At 43.4% G+C, this 10,847-nt stretch overlaps 1 pseudogene across 1 annotated transcript; it reads right to left on the bottom strand.

Annotated features, from left to right (window-relative positions):
- Positions 1–1,046: 1,046 nt before the first annotated feature.
- Positions 1,047–1,867, bottom strand: LOC307052827 (phosphatidylinositol transfer protein alpha isoform-like; annotated as a pseudogene). The gene has a single exon. The product of its transcript is annotated as a phosphatidylinositol transfer protein alpha isoform-like (transcript).
- Positions 1,868–10,847: the final 8,980 nt, after the last annotated feature.

Here is a 10,847-nt window from a genome sequence, read left to right as displayed (position 1 = left end):
TGTATCACTATAAACTTCTCTGTTAGAACTGCTCTTGCTGCATCCCATAGATTTGGATCATTGTGTTTTCATTTTCATTTATCTCCAGGTATTTGTTTACTTCTTCTTTGATTTTTTTCAGTAATCTATTGGTTGTTTAGTAGCATATCATTTAGTCTCCACATGTTAGTGTGTTTTCTTTCTTTTCTTTTCTTTTTTTTTTGGCTGCGCAGCTTGTGGGATCTTAGTTCCCCAACCAGGGATCAAACCCAGGCCCTCAGCAGTGAGAGCGCAGAGTCCTAACCATTTGACTGCCAGGGAATTCCCTATAGTTTTTTTCTTGTATTTGCATTGTGGATGGAAAATATGCTTGATATGATTTCAGCCTTCTTAAAGTTTACTGAGACTTGTTTTGTGGCCTAGCATATGATCTGTCCTGGAGAATGTTCCATGTATTCCTTAAAAGAATGCATATACTGCTGCTTTTGGACAGAATGTTCTATATATATCCATTAAGTTCATCTCATCTAATATGTCATTTAAGGACAGTATTTCCTTATTGATTTTCTGTCTAGATGATTTGTCCATTCATGTAAGTGGGGTGTTAAAGTTCCCTACTATTATTGTGTTACTGTCAATTTCTCCCTTTATGTCTGTTAATATTTGCATTATGTATTTAAGTGCTCCGGTGTTGGGTGCGTATATATATACAACTTTTTTTGAAAGACTAAAATTGTCACTTGGAAATAAAGTGGGGGAGGGCACACAGAAATAGGTTGAGAACACAATGGTTGGAGAGGGAGGAGCTGTAAATACAGCAACCTACACACCACACATCTCAGAGGAACAGCCTCCTGCACACATAGACTTCATAATACCAGATGGTCTATTTGTTCACAATATTAGAGGGCATCTAGAATTAGCTACAGTAAGGGATAAAAAGTTGTCTGAAGAATGGGCACAGAAAGGCTACGTCTGAAGATGACCTGTCACTTGGGAGGGTGAAGCTGCTGGGCCTTCCTTTTGACCACTGTCTTGCAAAAAGTGCAGAAGGAGGAGGGGTGGCTTTAGTCATCTGCCATCATTCCTTTCACTGGGTCCTTTTGCCTTGTCTCATCCAGCTATCTCTTCATCTCTTCTTCCATCCTTTGAATGCTGTCCATAGTCAGGTCAACCCACTTATTGAGCCAACAGAACAGCTGCCTGTGGAAGTTTGTAAACAGACACCTCTCTTACTTATGTATAAAGTTTTCCACTTTGTTCTGCAGGCCCCACCACTTGAACTTGACAGTAACCATTTTGTATGTATGAATGTATGGGTAGTCTTTCTGATTTACAAGTTCTTGCTTCCAGTTGGGGCTCAAGGGTTCTCGGCCTGTTTTGATAGGTTTAAATTTTGCTGGGTCTTCCTCTACCTTGAAATCCTTGCTAAGTACTTGGTTTTGATCTGCAGTGTCTATATGTATGGCTTCCACATATTTCCATGCCTCAGGTTCCAGTTTATGCACATTCTCCTGGGTGCCAAGATATGGTTTGTGCCAGGTTTCAGTTTTAATCAGAAAGTCTTCTTTCATGTACTCATTTGTAATAACAGTTCAGCAATAAGGGTAGGAGGGTAGGCATTCCATGCTTTTTCATGTATATTCATGGCTCCCTCTGGGGCCAGCATTTGAACAAACGTGGGCACTTTGTTCTGTAAGTGGTAGATCTTGTGTGTTTACTGGCCTTTCTCACTGTCCTTCTCATAGGGCTCATTCACCAGGACCTCTATGCCTTTACCACCACCAGTTTCACTTTTGTTGACCTCAGCCACAGAATACAGCTACCCCACTTGATACTCTTCCACAGCCACAGGTAAGATGACTCGATGCTCCTTGAGCAGCACCATGTCGCTTCACAGCTAGGCAGCTGCCCACTGTCCACCCAGCCTCTTGCCTGCTTCCCAGTGGCCACTCTCCCCATGGCCTGGCCCAGTCTGGCTGCCTGTGCACCTTCCTTGTGGTCTGCTCTGTCCCTGCCACTCTTGCTGCAATCACTGGTTGGCTTCTGCCATCGCAGTCTTGCTGCCTCCTATGCCACTGCTGGTGCTACCCAGAGCTCCAGTTCTGCCTACAATTATTATATCTTCTTCTTGGACTGACACTTGATCATTATGTGGTATCCTTCTTTGTCTCTTGTCACAGTCTCTTAAAGTCTATTTTGTCTGATATAAGTATCACTACCCCAGCTTTCTTTTCATTTCCATTTACGTGGAAAGCCTTTTCCCAATCTCTCACTTCCAGTCTGTGTATGTCTTTAGATCTGAAATGAGTCTCTTGTAAGGAGCATATATATGGGCCTTGTTTTTGTATCATTCAACCACTCTAAATCTTTTGATTGGAGCACTTAGTTCCTTTACATTTAAAGTAATTGTTGATAACTTTGTACTTACTGCCACTCTGTTAATTGTTTGGGGGTTATTTTTGTACTTCTTTTTTGCTCCTTTCTTCTTCTTTTGTTCTCTTCCCTTGTGATTTGATTACTATTTTTAGTGTTATGTTTGGAATCCTTTCTTTTTTGTGTATCTATATAGATTTTTAGTTTGTACTTACCATAAGGTTTATATATAGAAATATATGTGAGTGTATAATTATTTTAAGTTGCTGATCTCTTAAGTCTGAACACATTTTAACAACCCTGCATTTTTACTCTCCCCAACTTTACTGGTTTTGACATCATATTTTGCATCTTTTTGTTTTGTGTACCCCTTGACTACTTATTGAGAATATAGATGATTTTACTACTTCTGTCTTTTGACCTTCCTACCAGCTTTATACATGGTTGATTTACTACCCTTATTGTATATTTGCTTTTATCGATGAGATTTTTCCTCTGTAATTTTCATGTTCTAGTTGTGGCCTGTTTTTTGTTTTGTTTTGTTTTGTTTTTTTTGCTTAGAGAGTTCCCTTTAACATTTCTTGTTAAAGCTGGCTTGGTGGTGCTGAACTCTTTTAGCTTTTGCTTGTCTGTAAAACTTTTGATCTCTCCATCAAATCTGAATGAAAGCCTTGCTGGGTAGAGTATTCCTGATTGGAGGTTTTTCCTTTCATCACTTTAAAGTGGGTGGTTGTGCAGCTGGGGGTCCTGGATCTAGTGTCCACCTGCTGGTAGGCAGGACAGGTTCCTGACATGCAGGGTCCTGGGTGTCCCAAAGCTGGCGTTGGCCCGCTGATGAATGGGGCTCAATCCCAAGGGTGGCTGGCTGAGGGGTCCAAGGTGTCTCAGAGCTGGTGGTGTAAACCTGATGGAAGGCAGGGCCAGGGCCCTTGGGGCCCCAGGGCTAGTGCTGGCCCACTGGTGGGTGGAGCCAGTTCCCAGGGTTTCTGGCTGCAGAGCCCTGGGGGACCAGAGCTGGTGTCAGCCACTGGTCTTTGGGGCCAGATCTTGAGCAGCTGGTTCAGGGGCCCAGGGTTTCAGAGTTGTCCTGCTGGTGGGTAGGGCCAGGACCCAAGGGTCTCAGGGCTGGTTCTGGGTGCTTGTAGGTGGGCTGTGTCCTGACACAGCAAGGTGCAGGACTGCAGTGGTCCTGGGGCTCGTGTCTACCCACGGGTGGGAAGGGCTGGGTCCTGAGGCCTCTGGCTATAGGGCCCTGGGGATCATGAAGCTGGTGCTGGCCTGTTGGTGGGTAGCTGGGTTCTAACATGGCAAATTGTGATACTTTAGTGGTCCTGGGGCTGATAGCCTGTTAGTGGGCAGGGCTAGGTTCTGGGGTCTCTGGCTGCAGGGTCCTGGGGGGGTCCCAGGGTTGGTGCCAACCCTCTGGCAGGTGGAGTCTGGGCCCAGGCTGTCCTGGAGCTATTGCCTGCCCACTGGTGTGTAGAGTTGGGTCCTAAGGTCTCTGGCTGCAAGGCCCTGGGGGTATCAGAGTTGGTGTTATGCCCACTGTTGAGCAAAGCCATGTCTCAACAACTAGCTGTTGGGCCTTGGGGTTCTGAGGCTAGTTCTGGTGCACTGATGGGGGGGACCAGATCCTGGGCCCTCTGGTGGGCAGGGTCAGGTACCAGGGCAGCTGGGGGCTCAGGGGTTCCTAAGGCAGCCAATCTGATGGTGGGTGAGGCTGTGCCCCTGCCTGGCTAACTGCTTGGCCTCAGGCGTCCTAGTACTTGTGCCAACATGCTGATGATCAGGGCTGGGTCCCGGCACTAATATGCTAGGAGGACTCACAAATGGCACTTGTGGGCTTCCCTGCTGGCACAGTAATTGAGAGTCTGCCTGCCGATGCAGGGGACGCGGGTTCGTGCCCTGGTCCAGGAGGATCCCACATGCCGTGGAGCGGCTGGGGCCGTGAGCCATGGCCACTGAGCCTGCGCATCTGGAGCCTGTGCTCCGCAACAGGAGAGGCCACAACAGTGAGAGGCCCGCATACCGCAAAAAAAAAAAAAAAAAAAAAAAATGTCACCTGTCAGCACCAGTGTCCTCGTGGTAGAACACATTCCCCACAATGGCTGCTACCAGTGTCTGTGTCCCCAGAGTGAGCTCCAGTTGCTTCCCGTCTCTCCGGGAGGCTCTCCAAGATCAGCAGGTGGGTTTGACCCAGGCACCTTTCAAATTACTGCTTCTGCTCTGGGTCTTGGAGCATGTGAGATTTTGTGTGTACCCTTAAAGGGTGGACTCTCTATTTCCTACAGCCCTTTGGCTCTTCCAAAAGTAAGCACCACTGGCTTTCAAAGCCAAATGTTCTGGAGCCTTATCTTCCTGGTGAAAGACCCCCAGGCCCGAAGCTGGGTAGCCCAATGTGGAGTGGACCTCTCGCTCCTTGGGGAGAACCTCTGCAATTGTAATTATGCTCCCATTTGTGGGTTGCCCACCCAAGAGTATGAGTTTTGACTATACTGCATTTCTGCCCCTCCTACCCATTTCACTGTGGTTCCTTCTTTATATCTTTAGTTGCAGAAGATCTTTTCTGCTAGTCTCCAGGTCTTTCTCATCAATAATTGCTCTGTAAATAGCTGTCATTTTGGTGAGCCTGTGGGAGGAGGTGAGCTCAGGGTCTTCCTACTCCACCATCTGGGCCACTCTCCCCACTTTTTGTTCTTTTTAACTAAAATTCATGCCATAATTTTTAAATTTTAGTTACTTATTATTTTGTAAGTCATAATATGAGTAGAAAAGATATGTTGTCGTCAGTGTAATAGGACACTAGAAGTGAGTGCAGTAAGAAAGAAGCTTTGACATATATACACTGATGGAGATAAAATTGATGACTAATAAGAACCTGCTGTATAAAAAGATAAATAAAATAAAATTTAAAAATTAAAAAAAGGAGCTTTACCTGGAATTAAAATTGCACGCACTACTATTTTCTTTTAATTTTTATTGGAGTATAATTGATTTACAATGTGTTACTTTCAGGTGTACAGCAAAGTGAATCAGTTATACATATACATATATCCCCTCTTTTTTAGCTTCTTTTCCCATATAGGCCATTACAGAGTATTGGGTAGAGTTCCCTGTGCTATACAGTAGGTCCTTATTAGTTATCTATTCTATATATAGTAGTGTGTATGTGTCGATCCCAATCTTCCAATTTATCCCTCCCCCTCCTTACCCTCCAGTAACCATAAGTTTATTTTTTACATCTGTAACTCTATTTTTGTTTTGTAGATAAGTTCATTTGTAGCCTTTTTTTATATTCCACATATAAGCAATGTCATATGATATTTGTCTTTCTCTGTCTGACTTACTTCACTCAGTATGACAATCTCTAGGTCCATCCATGTTGCTGCAAATGGCATTATTTTATTCTTTTATTTATGGCCAAGTAATATTCCATTGTATATATGTACCACATCTTCTTTATCCATTCGTCTGTTGATGGACACTTAGGTTACTTCCATGTCCTGGCTATTGTGAATAATGCTGCAATGAACATTGTGGTAAATGACTCTTTTTGAATTATGGTTTTCTCAGGGTATATGCCCAGTATTGGGATTGCTGGGTCATATGGTAGTTCTATTTTTAGTTTTTTAAGGAACCTCCATACTGTTCTCCATAGTGACTGTATCAATTTACATTCCCACCAACAGTGTAGGAGGGTTCCCTTTTCTCCACACCCTCTCTAGCATTTACTGTTTGTAGATTTTTTTTTTTGTGGTACGCGGGCCTCTCACTGTTCTGGCCTCTCCCATTGCGGAGCACAGTCTCCGGATGCACAGGCTCAGTGGCCATGGCTCACAGGCCTAGCCACTCCGCGGCATGTGGGATCTTCCCGGACCAGGGCACAAACTCGTGTCCCCAGCGTCAGCAGGCAGACTCTCAACCACTGCGCCACCAGGGAAGCCCTGTTTGTAGATTTTTTGATGATAGCCATTCTGACTGGTGTGAAGTGATACCTCATTGTAGTTTTGACTTGCATTTCTTTAATAATTAGTGATGTTGAGCATCTCTTCATGTGCCTCTTGGCCATCTGCATGTCTTCCTTGGTGAAATGTCTATTTAAGTCTTCCACCCATTTTTTAACTGGATTGTTTGTTTTTCTGATATTGAGCTGCATGAGCTGTTTGTATATTTAGGAGATTAATCCTTTGTCTGTTGTTTCATTTGCAAATATTTTCTCCCATTCTGAGGGTTGTCTTTTTGTCTTGTTTAGGGTTTCCTTTGCTGTGCAAAAGCTTTTAAGTTTAATTAAGTCCCATTTGTTTATTTTTGTTTTTATTTCTGTTACTCTAGGAGGTGGGTCAAAAAAGTCCTTGCTGTGATTTATGTCAAAGAGTGTTTTTCCTATGTTTTCCTCTAAAAGTTTTATAGTGCCTGGTCTTACATTTAAGTCCTTAATCCATTTGGAGTTTATTTTTGTGCATGGTGTTAGGGAGTGTTCTAATTTCATTCTTTTACATGTAGCTGTCTAGTTTTCCCAGCAGCACTTATTGAAGAGGCTGTGTTTTCTCCACTGTATATTCTTGCCTCCTTTATCAAAGATAAGGTGACCACATGTGTGTGGGTTTATCTCTGGGCATTCTATCCTGTACCATTGCTCTATATTTCTGTTTTTGTGCCAGTACCATACTGTCTTGATTACTGTAGCTTTATGGTATAGTTTGAAGTCAGGGAGCCTGATTCCTCCAGCTCCGTTTTTCTTTCTCAAGATTGCTTTGGCTATTCAGGGTCTTTTGTGTTTCCATACTAATTGTAAGATTTTTTGTTCTAATTCTGTGAAAAATGCCATGGGTAGTTTGATAGGGATTGCATTGAATCTGTAGATTGCTTTGGGTAGTATAGTCATTTTCACAATATTGATTCTACCAATCCAACAACATAGTATATTTCTCCATCTGTTTATGTCATCTTTGATTTCTTTCATCAGAGTTTTATAGTTTTCTGAGTACAAGTCTTTCTCCTCCTTAGGCAGGTTTATTCCTAGGTATTTTATTCTTTTTTTTGCAGTAGTAAATGGGAGTGTTCCCTTAAGTTCTCTTTCTGATTTTTTGTTGTTGGTGTATAGGAATGCCAGAGATTTCTGTGCATTAATTTTGTATCCTGCAACCTTACCAAATTCATTGATTCATTCTAGTATTTTTCTGGTAGCATTTTTAGGATTTTCTATGTATAGTATCATGTCATTGGCAAATAGTGACAGTTTTACTTCTTCTTTTCCAATTTGTATTCCTTTTATTTCTTTTTCTTCTCTGATTGCTGTGGCTAGGACTTCCAAAACTATGTTGAATAAGAGTGGCGAGAGTGAATATCCTTGTCTTGTTCCTGATCTTAGTGGAAATGCTTTCAGTTTTTCACTATTGAGTATGATGCTTTCTGTGGGTTTGTCATATATGGCCTTTATTATGTTAAGGTAGGTTCCCTCTGTGCCCATTTTCTGGAGAGTTTTTATCATAAATGGGTGTTGAATTTTGTCAAAAGCTTTTTCTGCATCTATTGAAATGATCGTATGGTTTTCATTCCCTAATTTGTTAATGCGGTGTATCACATTGATTGAGAAAAATAACATTTTTTAAAATGAAGGATAAAGGCCACTTTGATTTTCTTAGTAGCTTACTCAAGCAAATTATCTCAGTGATAAACTAAAACCCTTGAATGGTCTGAATCTATCACTTTCGGTCTAAACTTACAACATTTAATGTTAAAGGTAGGAGTCATTTCCCATTTAGCCTCCCTCTCAGTTCAGTTCAATCAAGCTGTGCTACAGAAACTGGCTTACACTCTGCTTATGAGCCCAACTGTTAACTCCAAGTTCTAACCCTGCTTACCCTGGCAGTCTCACCCTCCTAGGTAATTCAAAGGGCAGAACAATCAAATAGGCTGCTATGATTGTTAAAAGCCCAAGCCACCTTATGCAGACAAGTAAGTTCCACCACTCCTGAATCATGGACCTTGTATTAATTATGGTAAATATTCCTAGCTGCTGATACTTAATCCCTGAAATCTCAGTGGATTTGAAACCGTGTAACTCAGATTGGGACTTGAACCCAGCCAAAATCCAGATTGGGACTTGAACCCATGGGCCGGGACTTGAAGCCAGCCAAAAACCGGATTGGGACTCAAACCCAGGGTCTTTTAACTGAGATCACACACCTGGTCTCAGGACTTAATGAAGCTCGGGTTCTTTTTTTTTTTTTAATTTATTTATTTTGGGCTGCGCTGGGTCTTCGTTGCTGCACACGGGCTTTCTCTACTTGCGGCGAGCAGGGGCTACTCTTCGCTGTGGTGCAAGGGCTTCTCATTGCGGTGGCTTCTCTTGTTGAGGAGCATGGGCTCTAGGCACGTGGGCTTCAGTAGTTGTGGCTCGCGGGCTCTAGAGTGCAGGCTCAGTAATTGTGGCGCATGGGCTTAGTTGCTCTGCAGCATGTGGGATCTTCCTGGACCAGGAATCGAACCTGTTTCCCCTGCATTGGCAGGCAGATTCTTATCCACTGCGCCACCAGGGAAGCCCAAAGCTTGGGTTCTTGTTGTCTCGTCACAGAAAGAATTCAGTGAGACAAAGTGATAGGTAAGAAGTGGATTTATTTAGAGAGAAACACACTCCACAGACAGAGCGTGGGCCATCTCAGAAGGCAAGAGTGGCCCTCAGGGTATGGGGTTGTCAGTTTTTATAGGGGTGGGTAATTTCATAGGCTAATGAGTGGGAGGAGTATTCCAGCTATTTTGGAGAAGGGGTGGGGATTCCAAAAATTAGGCCAGCACCTACTTTTTGACCTTTATGGTCAGCCTTGGAACTGTCATGGAACCTGTGAGTGTGTCATTTAGCTTGCTGATGTGTTACAATGAGCGTATCCTGAGGCTTAAGGTCTAGTGGACTTGTCCGCCTTCTTGGACCTGTTGGTTCTAATCAGTTTATATCGTGTCCTCGGGCTATGTCATTCTTTTGAAAGTTGTGCCCTGCCCCCTTCCCTCCTGTTTCAGCTTAACAAATTCTGATGTGGGTCAGGAATAATGAGGACTCTGCCCCATTCATTCAGGGATTCAAGCTCCTTCCATCAAACAGCTCATTGTCCTCTGCTGGATCCTTTCTGCATTTTGCCAAGACAAAGGAAAAGAGAAAGCATGGGGGATAGATAGCATGGGAGATTTTTCTGGGGCTTGAAATGGCATACATCAGTTCCTCACACATCTCACTGACCAGACTACAGGCACATGTCCCCACATAGCTGAAGGGATGCAGGGAAATGTAATTTAGCTATATGCTAAGGAAAAGGGGATGTTTGTTATCTATTGCTATGTAACAAATTATCCCCAAACTTAGTGGCTTAAAACAATCCTTTGTTATCTCTTAATTTCTGTGGGGTAGGGATTTGGGAGATTAGTCGGGTGGTTCTGCCTTGGAGTCTCTCTTGAGGTTGCGGTCATCTGAAGGCTTGACTGGAGCTGGAGGATCTACTTCCAGGGTGGTTTATTCATAGCTGACATGTTAACGCTGGCTGCTGGCAGGAGGCCTCAGTTCCTCCCAACATAGGCTTTCCCACTGGGCTGCCTGCGTGTCCTTGGCCATAGCAGCTGGCTTCCCCCAAAGTGAGCAATCCAAGAGAACAAGGTATATAAGCCACAAGCCCTTTGTGACCCACTACACAAGGGTGTGGATGCTAGGAGGGGATGTCTGTGGGCTATCTTGTAAATTGGCTACCACCTGAGGTTTGTTGAATATCTGACACAAGTCTGTTTCAGGCAGTTTGATACTGTGATTTATGGTAAGAAATATATATTTGGTCTTCATCTCCCTTTCTGGCACAGAGCTCCTAAAACCCTTGTAATTATCCTAAGTGATAAAAGGGATAAAGGTATCTTTTGTTATGTTAATGAGGTGACTTTTGGACCACCCTTAGGTAACCTAAGGGAATCAACCCCTTGATTGGAACTTTCAGCCCCACCCAGCAACCTCAGGGAGGGGGAAAAGGGCTGGAAGTTGAATTCATTTCCAATGGCCAATGATTTAATCAATCGTGCCTATGCAGTGAAGCCTACATAAAACCCAAAAGAACATTTTTCAGAGATTCCAGGTTGGTGAATACATGGAGATTTGGGGAGAGTGGTGTACTGAAAGAAAGCATGGAAGCTCCTGGCCCTTCCCCATACTTTGTGCTGTGTATCTCTTATCTGGCTGCTTCTGAATTATATCCTTTTATAATAAATCACTGATCTAGTAAGTAAAATGTTTGAGCCCTGTGAGCCACTCTAGCAAATTAATTGAAGTTGAGGAAGAGTCTTGAGAACGTGTGATTTACAGCCAGCTGGTCAGAAGTACAGATAACAACCTGAGCTTGTGAATGGCATCTGAAGGTGGAGGGATAGGGGGATGGCAGTTGTGTAGGACTGAACCCTTAACCTGTGGAATCTGATGTGATCTCTGGGTAGTGTCAGAATTGAATTGAACTGTAGGATGC

Source organism: Hyperoodon ampullatus, assembly GCF_949752795.1.
Source record: "Hyperoodon ampullatus genome assembly, chromosome: 4".
Lineage (NCBI taxonomy): Eukaryota > Metazoa > Chordata > Mammalia > Artiodactyla > Ziphiidae > Hyperoodon > Hyperoodon ampullatus.
The sequence above is the reverse complement of the archived record's forward strand: the minus strand, read 5'-3'. Positions and strand labels throughout refer to the sequence as shown.